The sequence below is a fragment of the Phascolarctos cinereus genome, unplaced genomic scaffold (assembly GCF_003287225.1).
Source record: "Phascolarctos cinereus isolate Bilbo 61053 unplaced genomic scaffold, phaCin_HiC Scaffold_1;HRSCAF=81, whole genome shotgun sequence".
Lineage (NCBI taxonomy): Eukaryota > Metazoa > Chordata > Mammalia > Diprotodontia > Phascolarctidae > Phascolarctos > Phascolarctos cinereus.
Window position 1 is genome coordinate 266,689,575 of NW_027555514.1, and position 26,523 is coordinate 266,716,097.

At 39.8% G+C, this 26,523-nt stretch overlaps 1 long non-coding RNA gene across 1 annotated transcript in view; it reads left to right on the forward strand.

Annotated features, from left to right (window-relative positions):
• Positions 1 to 5,292: 5,292 nt before the first annotated feature.
• Positions 5,293 to 26,523, forward strand: part of LOC144455774 (uncharacterized) — a 44,481-nt gene continuing 23,250 nt past the window's right edge. The window contains exon 1 of the long non-coding RNA XR_013484518.1: positions 5,293 to 5,481. This is a non-coding gene — a long non-coding RNA (uncharacterized LOC144455774). The remainder of the gene's footprint in view (positions 5,482 to 26,523) is intronic.

Here is a 26,523-nt window from a genome sequence, read left to right on the forward strand (position 1 = left end):
TCGGGGTCTTGTAGCTTTAAGAAACTGATTAGATGAACTGGATGAGATTTTCATGGATCCATACAAACAAACTTTATACCTTTCACACTTGATTTGACTGAAAGAATGGGGAAAGTGCTGGTTCATTATTTCTAACCAAACCAATCCGATGACCCCATAGGTTAAATATTTTGGGGCTATTAATGTACCCAAACAGTTACCAGGATAGCTGCTGTCACTATGCTTTTAAAATATGGAGGGGTTTTTCAGATCAGATCCATGAGAACTGAATCTTTGAAACTGACAGCTTTTCAGGGCTACATCTGTATTGCACATAGACACAGAGACTCAATGCTTTGCCATCAACTTCATTCCAAGATTTCAAATACTAAAATAGTCTAGTTGGTTGCAGTTTACCAAGCGCCTCGGTTCTACGACCAAACATTTCTTAGGCTTGCAGCTTCTGGTAGAGAGACACTTTCTAGCTGTGTGACCCTGGGCAAGTCACTTGACCTCTGTCTGCCTCAGTTTCCTCATCTGTCACATGAGGATAATAATAACACCTATCTTATAGGGTCAAGAGGATAACATAAAATAATATGCACGTAGCACTTTGCAAGCCTTAAAGTGCTTGCAAATGCTAAATATTTTTATATTATTCACTGAAATTTTGAAATTGGAAAATAGATTGTTGATTCCTTCTGCCTAAGAAGTTTTAGGTCTATACTCACTTTTTCCAAAAAGCACATTTCTGTGAACTGAAATAACTCTTACATGACATTGATGATTTAGTGCCTGAAGTGGGTCCTATAAAATAGGTAGTTTCTCAGTATTCTCTTCCCTTTTTCAGGACCATGTAGTCAAACCCTGTTTCTTGCTTATTCACAAGCTGCATGTTTTAGTTGCTTTGTTGTGTTCTCACCCAGGATCCGAGTTTACTTTTTAATCTCTGATCAGACAGAAGAGATAACACAAGAGAAAATTTTTAATTAGAATTTTAATATGTAATCCAAGCTGCCTGAGATTTCTGCGCAGAGGTGGCATTCTGTGGGCCTCAATAAGTATAGAGAGAGACGAGGTGATTTTTCATTGGGCAGGAGGAGGAGGATTACATCCATACACACATGTGTGTATACATGCATCTATATGTATGTGACTTGAAAGAGTGAGTTATTTACAATATGAAAACACAGACCCTTGGTAACTAATGGATCTCTGATCCCAGAGTGTGGCTGTCTGTGTGAATATATAGCTGAGATCTAATATTCTAGCTGGCTGGTGCAGAGGATCCTAAGCTAAAATTCCCAAACATGAGAATATTATGTAATAGAGGACAGCCCTGTTTTCTGTGCATTTTCCCTTTGGGACACCTCATTTTAAATCTTTTAGTTCAAGCTATGCAAATTCAAATGGGGAGGGATACCCAGCCTCACATGAGGGGAATCAATCACAGATTTTTGCTGCTGCTGAGAAAGAATGAGCCAAACTCTTATTTGTCCTACTGCTTAATCATCTAGTACATGAAACATTTTTGGGGGGTGGGAAAGGGAGTGGTATATGTGTGTGTGTTTTCCTCTTTTCTTGAAATAAAGGGATCCTTATCTGAAACCAGAATTAGGAAGTACAAAATACACCTTGGGCTTCCTGTTTCACTCTGTTATCCATATTCTTGAAGCATAACAACTATTAAGGTCTGAGTTGTAAATCTGAAGCTGTTTGTGTGTTGAGGGGTGGGGGGTGGGAAAATGACAGTGTGAGAACAGAAGCATGTGGGCAGGGAGATCACTAAAATCTTGGGAGGAATATTAGCCTCTCCTCTCACTGAACACACTCATGCAGGCGTGTGTACACACACACACACAGCGCGCGCGTGCATGCGCCTTTGGCAGAGAGCATGTTCTTTCGTTATCTGTCACTTTTATTAGTGTTAAAAACTATAATAAAAATAATAAGATTAGTTCATATTTATATCTTTCTTCAGGGCTTGCAAAGAACTTTACATACATTATCTCAATTGAACCTCACAACAATGGTAGATGCCATTACTACCCCCAATTTACAGATAAGTAAAGTAAGTCTCAGGGAGCTTAACTGGCTTACCTAGCATCACACAGGTAGTAAGTGTATCAGGTGGGATTCAGACCTAGGTTTTCCTGACTCATGAGCATACATCCCTGAAAAAATGGACCCCAGGTATTTTAGAGCTGTTAGGCACGTCAGCACCAGTGCTAGGGCATGCTTGACTATAGCTCATTTGAGGCAAGGAGCTTGATTTGGGGGTATGTCCAAGGTTAAGCTGTTGTGTCCAAGATGGTGGGACAGTTGGGAGACTATTTCAAGATAACTGTGCCTGGGTGGGATCTTGTCCCAGCGTTCAAGTCAAAAGTAGTCATGCCCAACACTGACCACATAGCCAACTGCTACAGTTTCGCCGTCCATTATCCTGACAATATAAGAGACAGTTACATGAACTTGCAAGAAAAAGCTGGCCACCTGGAATGCACTCCAGCATCATTCGCTATGTGCATTTGTAACCTCTCCTTGTGGCATTTTCCTTTTATTTTTTTCTTTGACTCATCCCTTTCCATTTAAGATAAAAAAGAAATAATGCATGCAAAGCTCTTTGTAAACTGTCCAGCATTATCTAAATGTCACCTATTATCATGAGGTATAAGATATTTGTCTATTAAATATGTTCCAAGAAGGGAGATTATTTCTTGAGCTTACCATGATGTTTGTCTTTAAAGCCTCCAAGAAAAAAATAAAAGAAGAAACAGTTTACAGCATTTAGAATGAGAAGAATGAAAAGTTTCCCCGTGTATTATTGCTTCCTGGTAGGGCTGATTAATGCTCTCTGTTTTCCCCTTATTTCCCTTTCAGGTTGATTTGTTTCTATACCTATTGAATTTAAAAGAAGTTTGCTCTGAGTCAAAAGTACAGAGTGTACTTTGAAACATTTAACTCCTATTTTTTTAAAAGTCACTCCTTAAATACTTTTGTGTGTCTATTTTCAAAATCCTCTGGTCAATTACTAGGAATCCAGGTGAAATTAATATGACATGCAGTGTTTTCAGAGTTGGTTATGGAGGTGGAGAAAGTGGGGGGGAGTTGAATGTTTTCTAGGTTTTTTAAATTTGGAATTGTCATGGTTCAATGACTTGTGCATCCTCTTGACCTCTCCCCTCTCACAGAGAGAGAGAGAGAGACAGAGAGAGAGAGAGAGAGAGAGAGAGAGAGAGAGAAGAGAGAGAGAGAGAGAGAGAGAGAGAGAGAGAGAATTAATGAACAAATAAAGTGAACCTAAGTTACTTTAAGAAAGTTGTTCAGTGGTGCACAACTATGTAGTACAGGTGTCATTGTTATTAACTGGCATGCATGGTTAAACCTCTACTCAATGCGTTGCATATTTACTCTGCAGCTTTGAAAAGTGAGCCCCAGATAAGTACAAAAATTGCTTGACAATGGAACTTCATAGCCAACCTGTAGCAGACACACTGTGTACCCAAAGTCAAAATAGAGCCTGTATTTGCCCAGGAAATGGTAAACAGTTCATCAGAACTTGAGTCTTCCAAAGTCCCAAACAGTTTTCCCCTTATCATACACCACTTTTTCTGTCTTTTTTCCTCTCGCCTCTCCTTTTCTTTCTTTTTTTTTTTGGCCGTTTTTCTTTACTACTTTGAACAAAGGTAGAAAGCCTCCCCCCTCCCAAATGTGCTGACCAATGTAACTTGAATGAATACAGAATATTAAGAATTTTTGAGTTAAACTAAAAAGTTACTTGCAGTTTAAAGAAGAAAAAAAAAGATGATAAAAAATAACTGTCTCGATACATTGGGATCCTAGGGAACAAGAGTTCCTCTGAGCCTCCTTAACTGGACTGCCTGTTTAGGCATGTAGACTTTGGGAGAAGAGGAGTTTAGAGGGAGGTAGGACAGATGCTGGTGTATGTTAATATTTATTTGCATTGTTTTCTGTGAAGTATTCGGTATCACAGAGTAAAAAAGTTGGAGCCAAAGAGACCAGTAGTAACTTCCCCCCTCAAAAAAAATCTCTTCTCCTCTGTAGTTGACTGGATGGGACAGAAAAAGGTGGGGTGGGGTTGTTGATCTCTGGGGAAAATGTGATCAAGTGCCTTAGCCGAGAAACTCTGCATTTCCATGTTTTCAGTGGTTCAGAGGCCCAGAGGCCTCTGGGAGACTATTTTGGGGCGATTCTATTTTATACACCTTTCTGTGATAAATAATCATTGCTTGATTGTGTTCATTGCTGTCTCATTTTATAAACTGGATTTTGTCAGTGGAGGTAATAGAAGCAAAATTTCTTCCTGCAAGTGTGAGATATTTGCAGCAAAATTGTTTCCAAAAACAATGTTTAAAAACCCATCTTTATAAAAATAAAAACAAAAAGTCCACCCATATGTAGACCTCTTTTTCTGCAACCAAATACATATGAGATGACTTCCCCCTCCTTCCCCATGGGTTATTATAAGAAGACCTTTGTGCTGGACCAGAAAGCACTAGTAAATAAAGAGTTAAAATGAAGGCAGGCTCACTGGTTTGCTGAGATCTGTCAGAGTCTGACTGGCTGGCTACATGTCTGTCTCTGGAACAATAGGTACCTGCATTCTGCACGGACTGTTGGGCAGCCACTAGCAGCCTGGAGAAGGTCTGCCTCTGTCAGAGGTTCCTTACTAAGAATCCCTAATGACAGGCCCACTTTTCAGTGGGGGGAAAAGCTGTCTACTCTCTTGATGAAGCACAGGACTTTGATCCTTTCCATTCAGCCTTGACTTGGCCTGAGGTTTTAGGTTCCCAGTCTTGGAAGTTAGAAGTATCAGTCTGTCTGTATCTCTCTCTCTCTCTCTCTCTCTCTCTCTCTCTTCTCTCTCTCTCTCTCTCTCTCTTTTCTCTCTCTTCTTTCTCTCTCTCTCTTTCTCTCTCTCTCTTCCTCTCTCTCTTCCTCTCTCTCTCTTCCTCTCTCCTCTCTCTTTTTCCTTTCTTTTCTTCCTCTCCTCTCTCTCTCTCTCTCTCTCTCTCTCTCTCTCTCTCTCTCTCTCTCTCTTCTCTCTCTCTCTTTCTCTCTTCTCTCTTTCTCTCTCTCTCTCTTTCTCTCTCTCTCTTCTCTCTCTTCCTCTTCTCTTCTCTTCTCTCTCCTCTTCCTTCTCTCTCTTCTCTCTCTTCTCTCTCTCTTCTCTCTCTCTCTCTCTCTCTCTCTCTCTTCTCTCTTTTTCTCTCCCTCCTTCTCTCCCTCCGTTTCTCTCTCTCTCTCTCTCTCTCTCTCTCTCTCTCTCTCCATACACACACACACACACACACACACACACACACAATCACACAGTCTTACTTCCTACCCATCCCTCCTCTCTACGCCGGGCAGATCACTATCACAGCTGTAACTGAGGCAAGGAAGCCGTAAACACGGCAGACCCAGTCTCCATGGTGGCAGAAGGGGGCACTGGAGGTGACAACAATGGAAAAGGACCTTTATTCTGACAAGTTTTAGGTAAGAAAGACTCTTTGTACCTTTAATTCAATATGCTGAGCCTTTTCTGACAGGTTAGAAATGGTGTGGTCTCAAATGTGCCTTTGAATAGCAATATTTTATCAAGCAACTATCTCTCCTTCCGTTCTGTTCCGTGTCTGCAAACCTGTAATCTCAGTGCTTTGTGTTACTATGATCGCGGAGGGTAGGAGTGGAATCCAGGCAAGATCTCTGCTGGATGGAGCAATGATCAATTTCCCTGACATTCACCAAGCAGTTTAAATTTCTAATGGGGAGGGGGGTTCTATTTAAGGATGTTTAATGCATGTACCCAACTACGGTCAGGGCAGCCACCATCTAGCAGCACTATGGAATATTAAAGCAGTGTTCTCTCATCCTTAATTTCTAATTATTTTTACACTCTTAACTGTACTGGGGTCAGAGACTTTTAAAAATTAATGAGGAGCCCTGCTGGGTTCAAATGGTCCTGTCTACGTGAGCTGCTGCAGAAGGATGAAATTATGCTATTCTGTTTGTTCTCAGAGGTGTAAGCCTTCTTAATTTGAACCCTTTGGGTTTGGAACATTCTCCATGAAATTAGAATTTCAGGGTGGGGGAAGATGTGCATTTTTTGACAGCCAGGTTCTTTATTTTGAGTGCCCAGGTGAGTTTTAGAAAAGGAAGAGAGAGAGTGCCAAGGTGAACACAGTGCATGATGAAATTCATAAAATCTTCCCATTATTATAATGCCCATGAAGAATACATATACTTTCTAGGAAATGCCAGATAATGAATGAAAAAAAAATGGCAAATGTATGTTCCTCTAAGGCAACCTAGGAAGATTTTGGACACGAGGAGCCTGAAAAAATTGCTGGAAGAACAAAGAATCTAGCCTAGCCAGTACAAAGAAAAGAATTCTTTGTCACCCCAAAAGGGGAAAAATGCTTGGGGTGTGGAGTCTGGGGGTTAAGTCATTTTGCATCCTCCAGATTTCACACACACAAAAAGGATCCCTTCTCCCCCCATTGGCAGGGTGAGCCTCCCCTCCCTCCCATCACACATAAAAAAAAAATCCTCAAAACCACAGCATTCAAACTTTCATCTCCCGTAATGAAAAAACAGCTTTGTGCATGGTTACGATAGAATGCATTGTTCCGGTGAGGTGGAAAGGGAAGGTGATTTGGAATACTTGGAATAGACAGTGAACAGGGCTCGAGATGCGTTTGGATCCTGAGTTTCCCATTTACAAGCCGTTTTCTGCTCTTCCTGTGCAATATTGTCATGCAAATCCAGGAAAAGCAAGGAACAGCAGCCCTATGGAGATTTGATTTACTTTGAAAGTTGTTCATTATAGGAGGGATGAAGGTTATTTATTTGCTGTGATTCAAAGGGGAGAGATGATTTTTTCATTGTGGAGCCCTTTGTCATGGGTGCAGGGTGATCTAATCTTTTTAATTTTGTCTTTCACACCAATGGAGATGAAAAGAGGTCTGAGCTCATTTGTTGGTTGCTAGGTCCTCCTGGAGCCCAGAGGACCGCTCTTGGTTGCTATGGCCAGTCTGACCCCAATCTATACAGTTTTAGGGACTTAAGGAGTCCTTTTTTTTTCACTTAGGGGCATGCACCTTGATTTACGTCCAGAATTGCTCCTGGATGCTTTTGTCTGCCCGTGATAAATGGTGCTATGCAATTCATCAGTTCTTACAAGTAAACACTGCTGTCCCACTAAAAATATGTTTTGTTCTGAGTTAATGGTATGGAACAAGCTAGCCTCCACAAACAGCTATCTTTTTCTTGTAGCGGGTCCACTGTCACTTGGAGTAAAGCAGAGGACATTGAGGGTCCCTTTCTCCTGCATTTGCTTACTGTCTAGCTGATGCCCCGCTGGGATGAGTTTGTACATTGACAATGAAAACCTCCTCTTTACCTTGGTCTCCCTTTAGAGCTAAATGGATGGTGGTTGCTTCCTGAACCTGCATGTGCTCTGGGTAAGAGAGATGAAACAAAAACAGCAACCAACCAACGAAAAAAATCAGGAGTTTTCTTCGTTGAGTTTTGCCTGCCACATTATTATCCCCAGCTGCTTAAAACAGATGCAGGCAAATGTGTGGTGGCTGGATGAAAGACAACCATTCCACTTGTTTCCATTTGAGGCAGGTTCTTTGAATGGGAGCTCTATCTCATCTTAGAGCCGGGGAAGACTTTTCTGCTTGTGTGATACCTAATGGTGCTTGGACATCCCAGTCTTGTGGAGACTTGTTAGAAAGGAACCCATGTGATTAAGAGGCCATGGAGTACAGAGCGGCATTCAGCAGATGAGGAAGATTACATTTTTCCCTGTTCCATTAGAAATTGTTAATTTCTGTTGTCATGTGTACATACTTGGCTAATAAGATAATGATGATAGGATAGATATCCAAGAAGTCATTTTTTGCTTATGACCTGCATACACATACTTCAGCCACAGAGATGGTTGTGGAGGGAGGGGGTGCTATTTATTGAGCAAAGCACTAATGATTTTTATTGTAAATTGATTGCCGTAGATGGCCCCCAGGGAAAAATAGCTTTCTAATAAGGGGGGAAAATTCCTAATATCAAGCTGATTCCCTCACCCCTCATTGGGGGTAGCATTGTGAAACCAGCAGCCCAATATTTTTAATTGAAATTTCATCCTTGTATAAATATCAACATGAAAGTCTTTTCAGAACACTTTTAAAAAATTGGCTTTTTTAAATAAAAATGGAGAAAGTGAAACAATGATTTTTTTCAGAAGTAAGTCAATTTGAAAACATAGACTTTTCAGCAAGAATAATAAAGTATGGTTTCTTGCTGGTAGTACTGTTTTCTCCCCTGCTTAAAAATAATCATCTTTATTTACTTAAAGCAATACTGAGTCTCTGAGATGAGTAAAAGTTATTTTCATCTGTCTAATCTGGTTTTCATTCATCTTGTTGCCAATATTGAGAAGAATCAACACCTCTCTGAGTGCTTACTATTTTGACAGAACATATTGAAGTCAGCCCTCCTGTGTTGAAAGCTTTAAATAAAGATTTACTACCGTAGGAGTAAAAAAAAAAAGTTTCAGGACAGGTTAGACAGGTAATAATTGTCACTGAAATCAATTTCCAAAGAGATTGAATTTAGAAGATAGGGTCTTGGGGAGGGGGGGAGATTTTAATGGAAGTGGGGTGTTGTTTAGCTTGTGGCTGGGTTAGAGTGGTTAAGAACAGCTCAGGTTTTCAAGAAGGCAATACTGTACATGGGTCATCAGTGCACTAAGAAATATTTAACACTAGGCATAGGAAGATATATGTGGCTATAGCCATACGTGTATAAAATAGAATGCAAATTTCACATCGGTATTTGCTCGTGTTATTCCCCAAGATTATAATGGGCTCTGCCTAGTTATAAATCAGTTCCCTGAAATGATTAAATTCAGACACTGAAGAATCCAGGGAAAGGGCCTATAATGGCGTCCGCACTTTAAGGGGTAATAGGAGTGGAGTAAAACATTTTAATGGCCATTCTGTAATATCTCTTTCTAAACAGAATGTTGTTAGGACTCATTCTAGCCAGCTTTCAAGTGGTAATAACATTGGGAGTGGGGGTGGCCGGTAATTATTTCTACCTGGATGTTGCTTTCTCCTGCCTGACACAGGTTATTTCAGAAAAGTCTGCCTCCCTTTGATTCAGGCTAGGAAGCCTTACTGACTTCTTGAAGCTGTGCAGATCATAACTATTGCTGCAAACAATAGGTACATATCTCTATTTTACTCTGATATTACCTTGTGGAAATTATAGAATCCAATCTCTTAGCGGGTGTTATACGGATGTAGCAGGGAGGACTCTGGAGTGTGTGAGTCTGGTCTACAGGCAGCAGAGAAAGATGAAGAAACAGCTCCCTGATCCCTCCTAAAATTGATTTCAGTCTTCTTGTCTGCTTTGTCATGTGTTTTCCCTGTTTAAAATCAGATTAAGTCATATATATCCCTACTTATCTGTGCAGTGGTTTTTAAAAACAAATCTGTATTTATGGGTGAGCAAGGGCATAGATCACGTTTAGATCACATCACCAGCCTTGCCCTAAATGTCTGAGAACCCTGATTTCCTTCTAGAGATGGGCTCATAAATAAGATCCCAGTGATATAGCTTATAAAGAATCAGCCCCTTGGGGGAGTGGAGTTGTGACACCCCATCATGCCAATTTTCATGCAAAATAAATGGAAATCCTCCTGAATATCAATTCTGGGGAAGTTCCATAAAGCCATGCTTTTCTAGGTGGCTTTATTCTAGACAGAGACTGGCTATTTGGGGGGGGTGTGAAGGAGGGGCGGGAAGGGGGGGGGATGAAATTCAAGAAATAAATATGTGCGTCTTTGAGGAATCTATCAACTAAACTGGAGTGTAAAATTGTTGTTGAGTTAATAAGCTACCACCATGCTCAGACGCCATTTTAAAATGATTTGTTATTGTGGCACTGATAAAGCCAACCCCTTTCATTTATTGCTGATTTTTTTGCCTTGCTCCCCAGAAAAGTTTCATGAATGTCACCAAGCCGTACCCTAATCATACTTTCCTTCTGTAATTAATCTTTCCCTCCAGATACCATTGTGGCAAGATAAAGCAATAGCTCAATTGAGTTATCATTGCTATTCTGCTTGCTGGGATTTAATTTCTTTGTCTTTTTGGAGTAAGATTTTTCTATCTGACCCAGGCATTGATTAGAACAGGGTAATAAAACCTTGGAAGCTGTTTGACCAAATGACTGGGTTGTCAAAACAAACTTGTTTCTTCCTCTGTAACATGAGAGGGTTGGACTCAGAGACCTCTTAGCTCTCTTCTAAATCTAAATCTATGCTCTTATGATCCTCTCTTCTAATCTGTTGATTAAAGCTTATTCCTTTTTTTTTTCCATTGGAACTCTATTAAATTCCTACAGAACATTTTAGTTTTTAGTAAAGTTTACAAAAATGATGCATACAATAATGATGTAGTAAAGTTAACAATAATAATGGATACTACTAAGTGTTGTTAAAGATTAAAAAAAAAGACATCAGTCATAAAACTATGGTTCTTTGAAAATATCTGAAGCTTTGTGAAAGTATTCTATTGACATTCCAAGATATTAGCAGCCCTTTGCAAAATGACGTCTGTAATATGGTGGCTTGCCAAGGGACAATTTACTTGACTTGTTTGCACATTTCTCCAAGGCCAACTAAAATGGCCTTTAAAAAAAAATTGAGAAATTAATGCGACAATTTCCATGTTACTCTGTTGAATTCTTAAAAACAAAGTTTTTAAGTCAAACTAGTGGGGTGTGTGTACATGTCTATATGCTTCATCTTCTGGTTATTTAGCTCTATTGAGCACAGCAGGTTAGGTGGTGCATAAATTCTAGAATTACATATGTCAGACTCTGGCAGTTGGGTTTATTCTCTAAGTAAGGTGTACCAAAAAAAAAAAAAACACAAAGAGAGGTCAATGGTCTGAAAAAAAAGGAGAAAGCAATACCTATGCTCTTCTTATCTTAGAAAAATAAGAAAGAATTTCCAGAATTATCAGTTTCCTCAAAGAAAAGAAAGTAGTTAGCAGATACAGGTCAGGGTTCTAGAGTATAACTGAGTTCATTATAACTTTCTTATAGGATTGAAAGTAGTATATTATAGAGAGTCTGGGGAAACTGAGTTTTGAAGAAGTGTTAGATAGAAGAAGAGTGAATTGGCTTTACATGAAGCTGAAGGAAGGTCATCACTTGACTATGACAATCATCTAATTTATAAGAAACATTTGAGTTGTAAGGGAAGATAGGGACAAGTACTGAGTATATACTAATAAAGCATTATTGGTCATATTGAATGAGTGAATGAATGCTCATCTCATGATGTGATTGAGTGACCTATTATTGGTTGTGTTGTTCTTTGAGTATTAATTTAGTAACTAGCAGATATCACAGAAATTCATTTCAAGGTAAAAGAATCTCTGGGAGGGAGAGAAGAAAAGAAAGAGTAGTGAGGTCATGGTCCATTGGAAAGAGTACTCGCTTTGGTGTCAGAGACTTTGGGTTTGAATCTTGGCTTCATTACTTCTTACTTGCGTGATCTTGCCAAGTCACCATCTCTCTGGGCCTTCATTTCCTCCTTTATAAAACAAGGACCAGATGACCCAAAAACAGGGGGATCCCACTGAACCAGCTGAACAGACTCAATGGAAATTGGCAAACACTAGAAATTAAGGCTCGATTTGTTGCTTTGTAGGTTGTCTAGACTTCAGAAAGTGATGGAGAACATATCAATAATGCAGATTCAATTTTTCAAATGTGTCTTTCGTTCATTTTTTTGAGAGCTCATTAAACCTTTACCAGCACACAACTGCACTCTTGAGCTCTGAACCTATAATCCTAGTATATGTTGTGAGAGATAATAATGTCTTCATCTCAAAGACATGCCCTACGTGCATCCTTTCCTTTCCATTTTCTCTACAACTATTCTAGATCAGTATCATCTAGTTAGTGCCTAAACTATTTGCAGGTTTCTCTATAGATGAGATGTCGTGGACTGCAGTCTATCTCTTGATTCTAACATCCCTCCACCAATTTTATCATGCCCTTCTCTTCAAAAAATTTTAATGGTTCCTCATTGACTACAAGATAAAATTCAGTCTCTGTTTTGGTACTTAACATGGAGATACAGGATCTTGGGAAAGTCACCTAAGGCCTCAGGTTCCTCTTCTACAAAATGGGTGGTTGGACTGGCTGATCTCTGAGTCTTTTTCCAGCTTTAAATTTAATAATCCTATCTGTTCATAAAAAGTCTTTACCCTGGCTTTTCGAAGTCTTCCATTGTCTTGTCTCAGCCTACCTTTCCAACTTGTTCATGCTCCAGATTTCTGAAACAAACTCTCCATAGGAATGAGGCTGATCTATCCATTTCCCTCAGAAAACATACCTTTTTTCTTTTTTTTTTCCTGTACATCAACTAACACCTTCATTCTACACTCTTAGAACCTCAGGCTAAAGTCCAGGCTAAAATCCTTATTTACTTGTCCAAATCCCTCTCCCCTCACTCCAACCCTCCCCACAGTTATCTCGATTAATTTTGATCATAGTATTCTGGACCAAGAGCTGAAAGGGATCTCAGAGACCACCTTGTCCATCTCTCTAATTTTACAGATGAGGAAACTGAGGCCCAGGGGGATGAGGTGTCTTGCCCAGGCCCACACAGGTAGAATTAGCACTCGAACCCAGGTTCCTTGATTCAGAACCCAGGAATCTTTCCATAAAGCCACACTGCTTCCTTATAAAGTACTTATTAATTACACCACTCATTGGACTGTCCAGTTATTGGGTTAGCTATTCATGTGTAAATATCTCTCTAAGACCAAATGAGATAATACATATAAAGCACTTTGCGAACCTTATTAAATGAATGTTAGCTATTATTATTAATAGAACTGAGTTACACAGTAGGTTCTAATTTGCCTTGGTGGAGGGTTCTTCCTCTCCAGGAGTTCTCCACACCAGAAAAATCACGAGTTCAACCCTTTCCACCTTCACCCCAACTGGTTTATAAGTCCTGTAAGGGCAGGGGCCACACCTTTAAATTTTTATAAGCTAACCCCAAAGCACCTAGCACAGTAAATAGAGGGCGAAAGGAAATAATTAGTGATTTATTGATGTGCGCATTTGGAATGGCATCCATAAATCCACGTTTCCAACATCAAGGATCGAGAGCATATATTACTCACCTTACACACACACACACACACACACACACACACACACACACATCCTATGAAGTGTATGATTACCCCCATTTGTACATGAGGGTCTTAAGCCTAAAGAGCTAATGGGACTTACCTATGGTCACGAAGTTAAGTAAGGGTCTGAACAAGAATTTGAACCCAGCTCTAATGAACTCCTAGGGAACTCTAATGAACACTAGGGAAAATCAAGTAAAGATGAGAGCTTTGAAGACAGTTACTGTTTTCAATTGTGTCTGACTCTTTGTGACCCCACTGGAGTTTTCTCAGCAAAAATACAGGAGAGGTTTGCCATTCCCTTCTCCAGTTCATTTTACAGATGAGGAAACTGAGGCAAACAGGGTTAAGTGACTTGCTTAGAGTCACACCGCTAGTAAGTGTCTGAGGTCAGATTTGAACTAATGATGAATCTTCCTGTTTCCAAGCCCATGTTCTGTGCACTATGGCGCCACCTAGCTGCCCTTTGGGGAAAGTGTATCTGTGCTTGGTTTGGGAAATCAAAGGTAAATTGACCAACCTGTCACTCCTCTGTTGCCAACTCCCTTCCCATTTCTCTTGTTAATACCAGAGGTGGAAACTCTAACAAGGCAATTGAATTCTAGCCCTCGGCTCATGCAAGGACCTATTTTCAACCCTGTGCTCCTGTTTCCTTTTACACTCAACTCTCAGCATCACTGCCATTGATGTAAGTCTCATAGCATTAACTTTCAGCTATCCAGAGGGGAAAAAGTGTACCAATCCACTTGGCTTAAGAACGATGTAGCTTTAGCTGTCTGCTCGGAAAGTTTCTGGTGCTCCAAAGTTATCCTTAGTAAATAAAACAAATTCAGTTCTGGCCATCAAGTCCCTTAATGGCTATTTACTGTTCTAGCAACCAAAGCCAGGCAAGAAAGGCTAGCGGGAGTCTGTTTTGCTCATTCCCATACAGCGTTGTTAGTATGGAATCCTCCAATCCCAGGATTAAAGATTTAGAGATGAATAGACTTTAGAAGGTCATCTAATCCAACCCCCTCATGTTACAGATAAGGAAACAGAGACCCAGAACAGGTAAGTGACTTGGCTACAGTCACATAGCTAACGAATGGCAGAATTGGGATTTGAACTCGTGAAGTAATGGCAAGTGCTTCATTAATTGGTTAATTTGGACCCCCTTCTTCAGGAGGCCTTCATAAATGTTGGTTGATTTATTGACTGATTTTGATTCAGTTCAGATCAGATATTTATTCAGCTTTGACTATATGCAAAGAGCAGTTTTAGGGATCATGTATGTATGTTTTGGGGGAAGTGAGTTTACAAAGGTAAGTAAAACATTGTACCTGTGTTCATGGAGTATACATGGTAATGGGAACTGGAGGGCACATATACAAATAGTGATGATGATTCCAAATAAAATCGGTAAGAGATTTGGAGGATGGGAAGTGTTACGTGAGGTCCAAGTAGGGAAATGTCATTTATGCCTTAGGCCAATCAGGACAGTATTTGGGAGAATGCTCTAGAGACAGAACAGGTGAGTAATGGGTGTGAATTATCGCTGGGCTTTTCAATCAATGCTAATGAATATTAAGTCCAAAATTTTGCACCTTCTAAGATAGGAAATTCCATTTTGATTTGATTTAATGGATGCGTATTAAGTGATTACTCTGTGTAAGGTACTGGGAATGTGAAGACAGAAAGTAAAGAGGCGGAACTTACATTGTACCTAGGAGATTAAACATATAGTCAGTCTAATCCAATCCAACAATCACTTATTAAGCACCTATGCATACAAGGTATTGTAATAAGCACTGTGAATACAAAGAAATACACACACACACACACACACGCAAGAAAAAAGAGGGAGAGAGACAGAGAAGGAGAGGGAAGGAGGGAGGAAAGGAAGGAGAGAGAGAGATTATAAGAGAAAATGAGAGAGATAATAAGAGAGAATGAGACAGATATAAGAGAAAATGAAAGAGAGATTATAAGAGAGAACGAGAGAGAGAGAGAGAGAGAGAGAGAGAGAGAGAGAGAGAGAGAGAGAGAAACCATGAGACAATTTGAGAATAGAGACGAAAGCCAGATGACCACCTCTCAGGGTTGTTGAACAGTGTCCCACATGATGTCAAAGGTTAGATTTGTTGCTAAAGTTAGTCCCTTAGATTTCCTTCTAGCTCTAAGATTGTAATTTATTTAGCCTTTGAGATAAAGTAGAAAAATAACCAAAGGGTAGAGAGAGGACCAGCAGAACTGGATGGATAAAGCGACATCCAGAAATGTCGGCAGCAACTACAAACCCAATATATGGGCACAAATGTGTCTCACAGCAATAGCTGATCCTCACTTTTATCTAGAATCTTTCGAGAAATAGAAACTTGTAGTTTCTAGAAGTAACTAGCAACTTAATAGTGTGGAATAGTTACTATATAGAGCTGGCCTTGAAACTCAGGAAGACCTGGGTTATAGTCCCACTTCTGACATGAAATGACTAAAAGTATTGTTCGGTTGTTTCAGTCCTGTCTGACTCTCTGTGACCCCATTTGGGGTTTTCTTGGCAGAGCTACTGCAGTGGTTTTGCCATTTCCTTCTCCAGCTCATTTTACAGATAGTAAGTTGAGGCAAACAGGGTGAAGTGACTTGCCCAGGGTCACACAGCTGGTAAGTGTCTTGAGGCCAAGTTTGAACTAATGAAGAGGAGTCTTCCTGACTCCGAGCTCAGAGCCACCTTGCTGCCCCAATGACTGAAAGTATACAGCCTCTATTATGACATCATACTGTCTTTATAGTATACACTGTAATTTATTTTCATTAATTGTGGGGAATCGTGTGTGTGTGTGTGTGTGTGTGTGTGTGTGTGTGTATAAACATATCTGGTCTGGTTAGTTTTCATTCTGAAGACAGCCTTTGATTTTCAAATTATGACACATTATACATAGTACTAGATGGGCTAATTGATACCATGGTGAAACTTGATTCAAGAAGACCTGAATTTGAATCTCGCCTCAGAAACTGACTAGCTGTGTGGCCCTAGACAAATCACTTATTCTCTCAGCCTCAATATTTTCATCTGTAAAATGGGGAGTGTAAAGACCCTAACAGCAGAATTATTAGTATCAGATGACTTCTATATATAAATCACTTTGCAAATCTTAAGGTGCTATTATTATACATTTAAAATTCATTTTATTTTATAAGTAAATGGTTTTGTGACACAAAATAAATTTCTGCTTTCCTCTGTACTTGGTTGGTCTGGAATTTATAAATAAAAGTGGTATAAATGATTCAAGAAAAAATATTGTTCCTTTTTAAGGCATGTTGCAGAATGATCTTTAAGAAATGGTTCCATTTGGTGACATTTACAAAAATAATTTAATGTAGAGATCCTTCCATTTTTAATTTCAAGAGTTATAAAGGCTGGCACAACATTTAAGTGGCAAGCAAAACACCCAGAAGTATATATTTATGCAAATGGTATATATCTCATATTAAGATCTTGTTTATGTTGTAATGTCCTCAGGTCCTAATGTATGAAATAAGTACCTTGAGAACCATGGCCAAATATAGGAGAATAAGAATCAATGTTGGGAAGCCGGCATTATTATTTTACATAAAGTTGGTTGTATTCATAGCTAAGCTCAGAGTCATAAGTAGAGAGAGGTGATAGGGGATTTAGCCTCCATTATCAGTTTAGTGTGCACAGATAGAACTGGCCGTCATCCTTCAGCAGCATAGAAACAACAGAGCTTAGCACATACTGAGAAAAAAATTCATTAGTTTGAAAGCAAGCTACATAGATGGTGGACAACTGTGAGGGTGTCCACCTCTTTCCCCTCCCCCTTCCAAATGGCGATGTTCTTCATGCCCCTTTCCCAGGCAAGGTTTTTTTGTTTGCCCTAGGTACAAAAACTTCTACTTACTGGGGTGCTCAAATGCGTCCAAGTGATAGAAATGCTAGTTCCCAATTTTTAGGTGTCAGATGTTGTCTTGTCCCTCTCTGCCACCTTATCTTATCTTGGATTTCCATTCAGTGAAAGAGATTAATTAATTTATTATCTATCTGGCTAATGCGGTATTTAAATATTTCCTTATAAATATAAACATTTTCTTATACAGGGTTTTAATTAAACACGGCAACTCACTTGCAAAGGTATAAACTAGTTATTCAGCAATTTTGAAAACGGTTAAAAAATGTTGCGATTTCCATGTGGTTTTGGTTGTTGTTTTCTTCCCCGAATTTAAAACATAGTTGTGCTGATATATAATACTTATCTCTAAAATGGAATTTGTTTGATCCTAAAGACAGTATGATCCACATAGTTTGGGGGAACGATTCCTTTGCCCTTTGCAATCCTCCTTTCAGTCTTCATAATTATTTTCCCTTGCCTTTGCCTCTGTCTCCTTCTTCTTTTCTCCCTCCATTTTCCCACCCTCTGCTCTCTCCCCTTTCCCTTTCCGGTTACTTTCTCCTTCCCCTTTTCCTTCCTCTATTCTCTGCCTTTTTCCTTCTTTCCCTCTTCTTCCCCCTCCTCCTTTCTTCACTTTCTTTCCCCTCTATGCTTTTATATCCCCTCCTTTCTTCCCTTCCCATTCCTTCTTTCCCTGTCTTCCCTCTCCTTCCCTCTTTGTCCCCTCTCTAATTTACCCCTCTCTTCCTCTTTCTCCTTCTCTCCTCTCCTCCTTTTCCCCTCTCACTTTCTTGTTCCTCTTCTCAGCTTGTGAAAAATACAAAAGAAATAGAGAACATGACCCTTTGCCCTCAAGAAACTTAGAATATAATCATGGAGAAGAACAACTTTGTTGGAACAATTAAAGAATATAATAAAATGTAAATGCCGCAGAATTACGATAGACCACAGTATGAACAATCCAGAATATCATTTGGGTTCAGAGAACCTGGCATCGATTTTTTCATGCCGTGAGCAATAATGATAATCAATATCAATTCTCGAAAATGAATTTGGGGTATTTTTCATGGAGCTTGACAGTAACAATTCAATACAGGCAATTATATTTCTTAAAATAGCTCATAAATGCTACTGATAATAGGATCATAGGATTGAGAGGTAACAGAGGCCTGATAAATCTTTGAGTTCTTCATTTTATGGATGGGGAAACTGAGTCCTGGAGGAGGGACGTGACTGGCACAGGGCCACAAGTAGTATGTTACGGATCCAGGATGTCAATCCAAGGTTTTGAACTTTATTTCCAAAGTTCTTTGCTCTATGATCATGCCCTGTATTATTAGATATACCATATGTTAGGAAGAAATTGGGGAGGAGGGAGCACGTACTAGCAAAATGTAGACCTAACTCAAAATTACGCAGCTTTCAGAAGCACTTCCCATAGCTGCATGTATGTGTGTTTTCAACCACTCCAAATTCCTTACTCTTCCAAGAAGACAAGCCGCTAACACGTTATGCATGATTGCAAACTGTGTTCAAAGCTGTCTCCAACAGTATCTCTGCCCTTGTGAGTTCTTGCTCTGGATTTTATTCCCTTGCTGAAATACTGCACTTTCCACCCATAAAAGAAAACATCATTTCAAATGAAGGTTAGCATGAAGCAAAGAATCCTGAGATTGTACTTTGGACAAAATCATTTAAACCCCTTAAGCCTCAGTGTCCCCATCTGCAAAAAAGGGGGTAATAATGTGCCCCCTACACCTACCTCATAGGGGTGATTGTTAGAAGGAAGGTGCTTTGTAAACTGCAAAGCATCATATAAACATTAGCTAGTCTCACCATGTGGAAACTGACTAGGTGTTGGACAAAATACACTTACGTTGTAGAAGTAAATGCTGTCTTTTCACTGCCTCTGGCGTGGTTCACCAGGCACCTGATGAAAACTGATATTGACAGTGGAGACACCATACGCTTGTCCTCCTGCCCCGGCTGGATTGGAGAATGTCTTTAGCTCTCTGAAATAAGAAACCCTGAGCATTGTCGTCTACTCTCTAAGTGTGTGGTGTTTGGTAGCCATTGATACTGTAGCTCTTTGTATCTTTCTCTTTGGAGGCCGGGGTGAGAAGTTTTCATCCTTCAAAGGAAACGTTTTCCCCTGAGTACTAATGAGTGAATCGTACAGATCTGGAGTTGGATAAGATCCTTAAACCATGCCAGTGCAACCCGATGTAACATAAGGAATACTTGCTTTGGAGGGAAGAGGTCTTAGGTTCAGATTCCTCATATCTTTGCCTCTTATTTCTTTGTGACCCTGGACCGGTCACTTTATTTCTCTGGCCTCAGTTTCCCCATCTGAAAATTCCATCATTGGAGAAGTTGATCTCTTAGAGTTCCAGCCCAGGATTCAGGATTTGGTCTCCATTTGAGGTATAACCAGCATTATCATAAGCATTTATATAGTGATTTAAGTTTTGCAAAGGGCTTTGCAAATATTTCATGTGATCCTCATAGGGAAGTAGATGCTGTTACTATTCTTATTTTGTCGATGGGAAAACTGAGGCAAACAGATCGAGTGACTTGTCCAGAGTCATACAGCTAGTAGATGTTTGGGGTTGGATCTGAATTCAGGTCTTCCTGACTCTAGGTCCAGTATTTTAGCTGTTGTGTCTCCTGGCTGCCTAGAATTGCCTCTAAAACATAGTCAACTAGGAAGGTAGAAATTACGAAAATACCTTACTGACCTCACTTTAGAAAGACTAATTTAAACTCTTTACCATGTGATGAAAACAAAAGGGAAGGTCTCAGTCAGAAACATTAGAGACCCATACGTGCCGCTGAATAAAAAGACCCAATGACCAAGATTTTTTTCTAAGAAAACAAATAAACATATATGAAATAAAGATACCTTTCTACTTAGAGTCCCTTTATTTATTTGCAACGTCATGAGGAATCTGACTTCTCGGATTCAATCGTACGTGCAATCACTCAACAGTCAACATGCTGTAAAAGCTCAGAAGCTAGGTAGAAATTTGTTTCCTTGCTTTTCAGACTATTTCAGCCTGAGAAGGTAGAGATCCCTAAGTCTTCCACCATTTCCCTAGTATATACATGCCAATTGCATGTCCAGATTACACTTGGCTTCATTTTGGATCACATTTTTCAAAGTTGTCTTTTTGTCATTTTCTTTTCCCCTACAGTTTCTTCATCACTCCCATTGAGCATCCATTCAGAATAGTCTTTCCTGTTGATGCTGATTTGCCCAGCATCTTTCCAGTGATCTGCCAGCTGCTAGAGAGCCTATTGACTTCAATCCATTTTAAAAGTCATTTGAAGAATTATATAAATGACACAATGCATGTTGTTTGTGTTATGTGACTATCTGAAATGACTTAGCTAGGTCCACAGGAGTCTAGGATCACAGGGCCAAAGCTAGAGGGGACCTCAGAAGCCATCCAATCCAATCCCCTTGACGCAGCGGATAGAGCCTCAGACTGGGAATCACGAAGACAGTAGTTCAAATCCAGCCTTAGATGCCTACTAGTGGTGTGACCCTGGGCAAGTTACTTAACCTCTCTCTGTCTCGGTTTCCTCAACTGTAAAAATGAAAATGAAAATAACACCTACAAATGAGATAATATTTATAAGGCTTAGCATAGTGCCTGACTCATAACAGTTTATCTGTTGTGTCTTAGTAGAAGCTTGTCCCCTTCCTCCTTCCCTCCTACCTGAGCTCATTGGTAAGAAGACAGGCCAAGACGGTTAAACTGACTTGCCCAAAGACGCACAATTAGTGTGGGAGGCAGTACACAAACCAAGATCCTCTGATTTCTGTCTCCCCTAATGTTTGACCTGGGAATGGGGAAAATGCTCATTTTAGGGAAATGTTTGCAGAATATTCAGCTGAAAAAAAGAGTCACTTTAATCATAAGGTGCTCAATTGATAAATGAAAAGAATATGGCTCCCTCATGATTATCTGCGTCCTTCCTAAAATATTACATCCAAAATGAAACCTAGGATTCCATATGTACTGTAACTAGAGTAGAATACAATAGGAGGATCGCCTTTTTTTCATTCTGGACATGATGCCTCTCTCCTTAATGGAGCCTGAGATTGAATTGGCCCCTGTGTGTGACCTGTGCTGAATTTTCACTTCCCTAAAAATCCCAAATCTTTTTGACATGAACTTTTGTTTAGCTACATTCTGCCCTCCCTAACATCTCGTACTTAGTGTAGTTGACTTGGTGAACACAGATATCATACTTTTCTTTTGTCACTATTAAATTTCACCTTATTAGATTTGACCCAACATTCTAATGTGATGAGATATTTTTCTTTTGAGTTTTAGGAGGGTAGGAGCTATATCAACTATATATCTTTAATAACACTTGGCATAATGATCTGTAGAGAGCACAGCCAGAGTCTTTACCGTGGGATCTATGAACTTGCTTTGCTTTTTAAAATATATTTTTAAACTACTTCAATACAACTGATTTTCTTTCATATCCTGTATATTTTAATTTATGCATTTAAAAACATCATTTTGTGAAGTCTAGAAATTTTACTAGGCTTATGACTCAGAAAAGGTTAAAGACCTTTAAAAATAGAGGTACATTAGTAAATATTTGTTAAATTTTGTTTAGAAGTTATTTCCAACTCTTGATTTCTAAACCACCTTTATAAAGCAGGATCTTTGGAGCTTTTAATGACACTTCTCAATAACCGGGAAGCCAAATTCTATAAAGATTAAATGAATTCTGAATTAATAGGAATATTTGTGGACTGGCTGGGCCTCGCAGAATCCCAGAATTGAGTCCCCAGTAGCCATTTTGTAAATCCCATATCTAAAGAAGAGTGAGCCCTGTAACATACACAACAAATGGTCTTCCAGCTTTTGCTTGGAAGTCTCTAGTGAGGAAGGAACTCACTACCTCCTAAGGAAGGTTATTCCACTATGTAATAGCTCAGAAGATTTTCTTTGCCATCAGCCTACATTGTCCACTCTTAAGCTTCTGTATATTATTCCTAGGTCCTTGGTCTCCCTGGGCCAAACAGCAAGGGTAATTCCTCTTCTTGGGGTTCTCAGGAAAGGCATTTTCAATCCCTGAAGATTATGATCACCTTCCTCCCTCTTACCCTCCACTGCCCCATTCTTCTCTTCTCCAAACTAAACTACCATACTCCCTTCAATTTACACTCTTATGGAATGATGCTTATGGTTCACCACCGAGGTTGGCCCCCTCTGAACACTCTCCAACTTATCCCATTGTCTTTCCTAAAAATGTGGTGCCCAGAATGGAACACAACAATGGAGAAGTGAACTAACGAGGACTGACTATTCTTGAAGGACATTTTCATATCCCTATGCCAAGTACTACACAGAGATGATCACATAAGCTCTTTCTCCTGGGATTTTATAATCCTTTAGAAAGTTAGGGTAAAATAGTCGTATATAGCTTGGGAATAAAGACAACAGAACTTTGAAACGCTTAGGACCCGAATTCTAATACTGGGTCGGGACTTCTTAGCAATATCATTCTTAACAAGTCCTTTTATCTTTCTTAGCCTCTATTTCCTTACCTGTAAAATAAAGCATTCCAGATATTCTCCTTGGGTGCTTGTAGCCTGAACATCCTGTGTTCTTTGGATCCCCAGCATTAACACAGGGCCTGGCAGAGTAGGTGCTTAATAAATGTGTATTGACTGATTGTTCCCTTAACTCCATTTAACCAACACACACACATGCATCTTGTAAACATCTGTGCATTTTTACCTCACCAAGCCTCAGACCTGTGCCTCCTTCAAGATCTGATACTTTCAAATTCCATTCTTTGACCGCAGCCTCTGAATCTTTGATCACTCTTGCCTTCACTGACACTGAGCCTTATCCTTTGTTCTTTGTCCTTATCATAGCCTTCTTTCAATTCAGCTTTCTCATCCTGACTTCTCTTGGCACCATATCCAGTCTTGGGTTGCCAATTTCATGTTATCTATTACCCTCCGAGCTCTTGCCTCCCTGACCTGTCATTCCTGCTCTGTGGATTCACATGCCTGGGCAACCCCGAGGTTCTTTGCTCTCTGACTTCTTTGCTCTTTTTCCAAGGCTGCTTAGTATCACTGTAGAAGATTATGAGATTCAGCTGATTTCACTTACTAGAAATCTTAGCTAGAGCTTAGCTGCTCCTTAAAAATCTATTTTTCTTCTCGTCTTGACCAGCTCCTTACCTCCTTCCAAATCTCTTCTTCATCCCCAACTCCAACACTGACAAGAGATAACCTAGGTCCTGACATCATTGAGAAAATTGAGGGTCTTCAAAGTAAGCTTCCTTGACTTCTGTCCTCATTATTGACTACTGTGTCTCACAGGGTTGTTCTGAGGCTCATATAAAATAAACTAAACTGTAAAACACTACAGAAATATCTGTTATCATTCTTATCATGTCAAGGGGGCCTCTGGCACATTAAGTGGGTCCTAGACAGTGAATTTATTGGATGATGTGGATGAGTGACAGAAGAGATCTTCAGTCATGAATAGGTTGAGGTCTGAATTATTGGAGGAAATAGCCAGTTAATGATATCCTATATCTTTTGGTGTATTGGAATAAGGAGGACAATGACTTAATCTGCTAAATTCCTAGGATAGAAGTAGGACTGTGCATATGAAATTTTTTTTTTAATTTAAGAGAGGGACATATTTTAACTTCATGGAAAGGACTCCATGAAAATTTAATCTCTCCAAAGTAGATCATGGAATTCCAGATTAATAGCGAGCCAGGAGCCAGGAGCCATATTATCCAGTTCACTTCCTTGTGAGGTAGGGAGTTCTTATTCCTGGAGGATGGTCAAGCAGAAGGCAGCCAGCCACCTGTTAGAGAGAATTCATATTTATGCTAGGATCTGGATTAAATAACCTCCAAAGGTTATTTAAATAAATTTTATATAAATAACCTCCAAAATAACCTCTTCCAACTCTAAGAATCTCTCTTGGTCAATGAGTTAAAGTCACAGGACCGGGTTTTGCATCTTACCTCAGACACCAATTGTCTATGTGGTCTCAAGCAGGTCATCAAGTCTCCCTGGCCTCAATTTCATCCATAAAATGACACAGTTGGTCTAGATTAGACTGTAGATGACCACTGAGACTCCTGCCAGCTCTGGATTCCTTTGATTCTCTCAAGCTTAGTTTCTTCTATAAAGTTACTGTGTTCAACCAGGTAACCTCTGAAGCCCTTACAACTCCAAACCAATAATCCCCTTATGTGTGTTTGTGGATAGACAGACAGACAGACAGACAGACAGACAGATAGATAGATAGATAGATAGAGGAAAGATAGATAGATAGATGGATAGATAGATAGATAGATAGATAGATAGATAGATAGAGAGGAAAGACAGACAGATAGGAGATGGATATCCAGATGATAGGAGAGAGAGAGAGAGAGAGAGAGAGAGAGAGAGAGAGAGAGAGAGAGAGAGAGAGAGAGATCTTAGTAACATGGTAAAAGAATGAACTTGCCTTCTGGTGAGTAAGTAATTTCTTAAATCCCTGGGCTTGGTTTATGGTTTGGAAGCCACTTGTTCAATAACCTTAAGGAACTGGAAGAAAATGTGATGGCTTTCCCAGAATGAAAACCCTCTATTATGCCTTCACTCCACAAGCTGGCCATCTCTTGGATACTGCCACGTCTTCCCAGCTTGATCCACGGACCCTTCAAGTCTGTAGGATTTCTAGTTGTGTATAGAAATATAGGAACAGGCAGACTAACAAGACTAGGATTTTTTTTCCCCTTTCCTTGCTCTGTGGAGCTTGCTCATGAGTTATGCTTCAGTGGACTTCAAAGGGAATTCTTTGCTTGGATTAGCTGTGCAGAGCCCAGAGCCAGGTGAGAAATGGGTTTAGTTATTGCAGGGCCCCCTGGTTGGCTAGAGAGAGATCAGAGCACTCAGGGGTTGCTTTTCATCTAGGTGCTTCTGATTAGAAGTGAATATGAATGAATATGAATATGAACATACAGGGTGTCCTGGCTTCATTAGCATCACTATCACCATCATCATCATCATCATCATCATCATCGAGAGTGTTTCATAGAGTGACTCCCTGCTCATGGGACTCTACAAAGTGACCTGATGAGGATGACTCCTCCCTTTGGGGGAGCGTTTTAGAAAAAATGAAAATGTGAATCAGCAGAAGGGACATAAGGACAGAGTGAACTAGCAGCTAACACACAGACCAGTCAGGTAAACAGTATGTTTAGATTTATGGCTTTCAAAGTGTGTGGGGATAGAGTGAGAAGGCAGTTGTCTTTTGAGAATATGTGTGGAAAGTTGAAAATGTGCTATATTGTGGGCTGTAGGGTGGCAGATTTAGAGCTGAAAGGAAGCTTAGAGGTCATCTCTTCCAATACCTTCATTTTTACTTAGGAAGAAACTGAGGTCCAAAGAAGCTGTAATAAGTTACATCCATAGATATAAAACTAGGAGGAATCTTAGAGGTTATTTAGCCCAACCCATTCACTTTTTCAGAAGAAGAAATTGAGATCTGAAGAGGTGGGAAAACTTTGGATCTTAAAGGGAGGAAACCTTAGAAGTCATTGAGTCTAAACTCTTCATTTTTACAAAGTAGGAAACTGAGGTCCAGAGTTTTTTAGCACTCACTATCCACCAGAAATGATGTGATATTCTCTCTCTCACCTACCCTCCCTCTCCTTCCCTCCCCATATTTCTCTTTCTCTTCCTCTCTCTCTCCCTCTCTCTCCCCCCATACTCCCTCCCTCCTCCCTCTCTGTATGTATGTATTTCTTATTTATTTATCTCTGTTTGAGTTGTTCTTCTTTCCCCCAGCAGAATATAAACTCTTTCTGTTGAGTTTTCTTTTTTTGTCTCCAGTTTCTAGCACCATTCTTGGAACACAATAGGTGATTAATAATTGCTTCCTTCCTTGTTGAGTTGTCTAAGGTTACTCACACACCTCGGATTGTAGGTTTAGACCTGGGATGGTGTCTAGAGGCCATCTAGTTCATCCTTCCCATTTTGCAGACGAGGACACTGTGGCCCACAGAGAAGTGACTTACCCAGATAGTAAATTGCAAAGCTGGGATTTGAACCCACATCCTCACAATCCAAATCCAGTGCTTTTTCTACGGCACTAGCATAAAAAACTGTTGAGGTAGAAGTTAGGAGATCTGGGTTCAAATATGGGCTCTGCTGCTAACTCCATGGTATTATTGGACAAGTTACTTTATTTCTTGACCTAGGTCTCCTCCTGTGTTAAGTGAGGGAGAGGGTGGACATGGTGGTATGTGGGGTCTCATCTAGATCTAACATTCTATTATTCTTGAAAAATAAGGAGGGGCAGCATGATATAAGGGAAAGGACCTTAGATTTGGAGTCAGAAGCTTTGGGTTCAAATCCCCATTCTGTTACCCATTG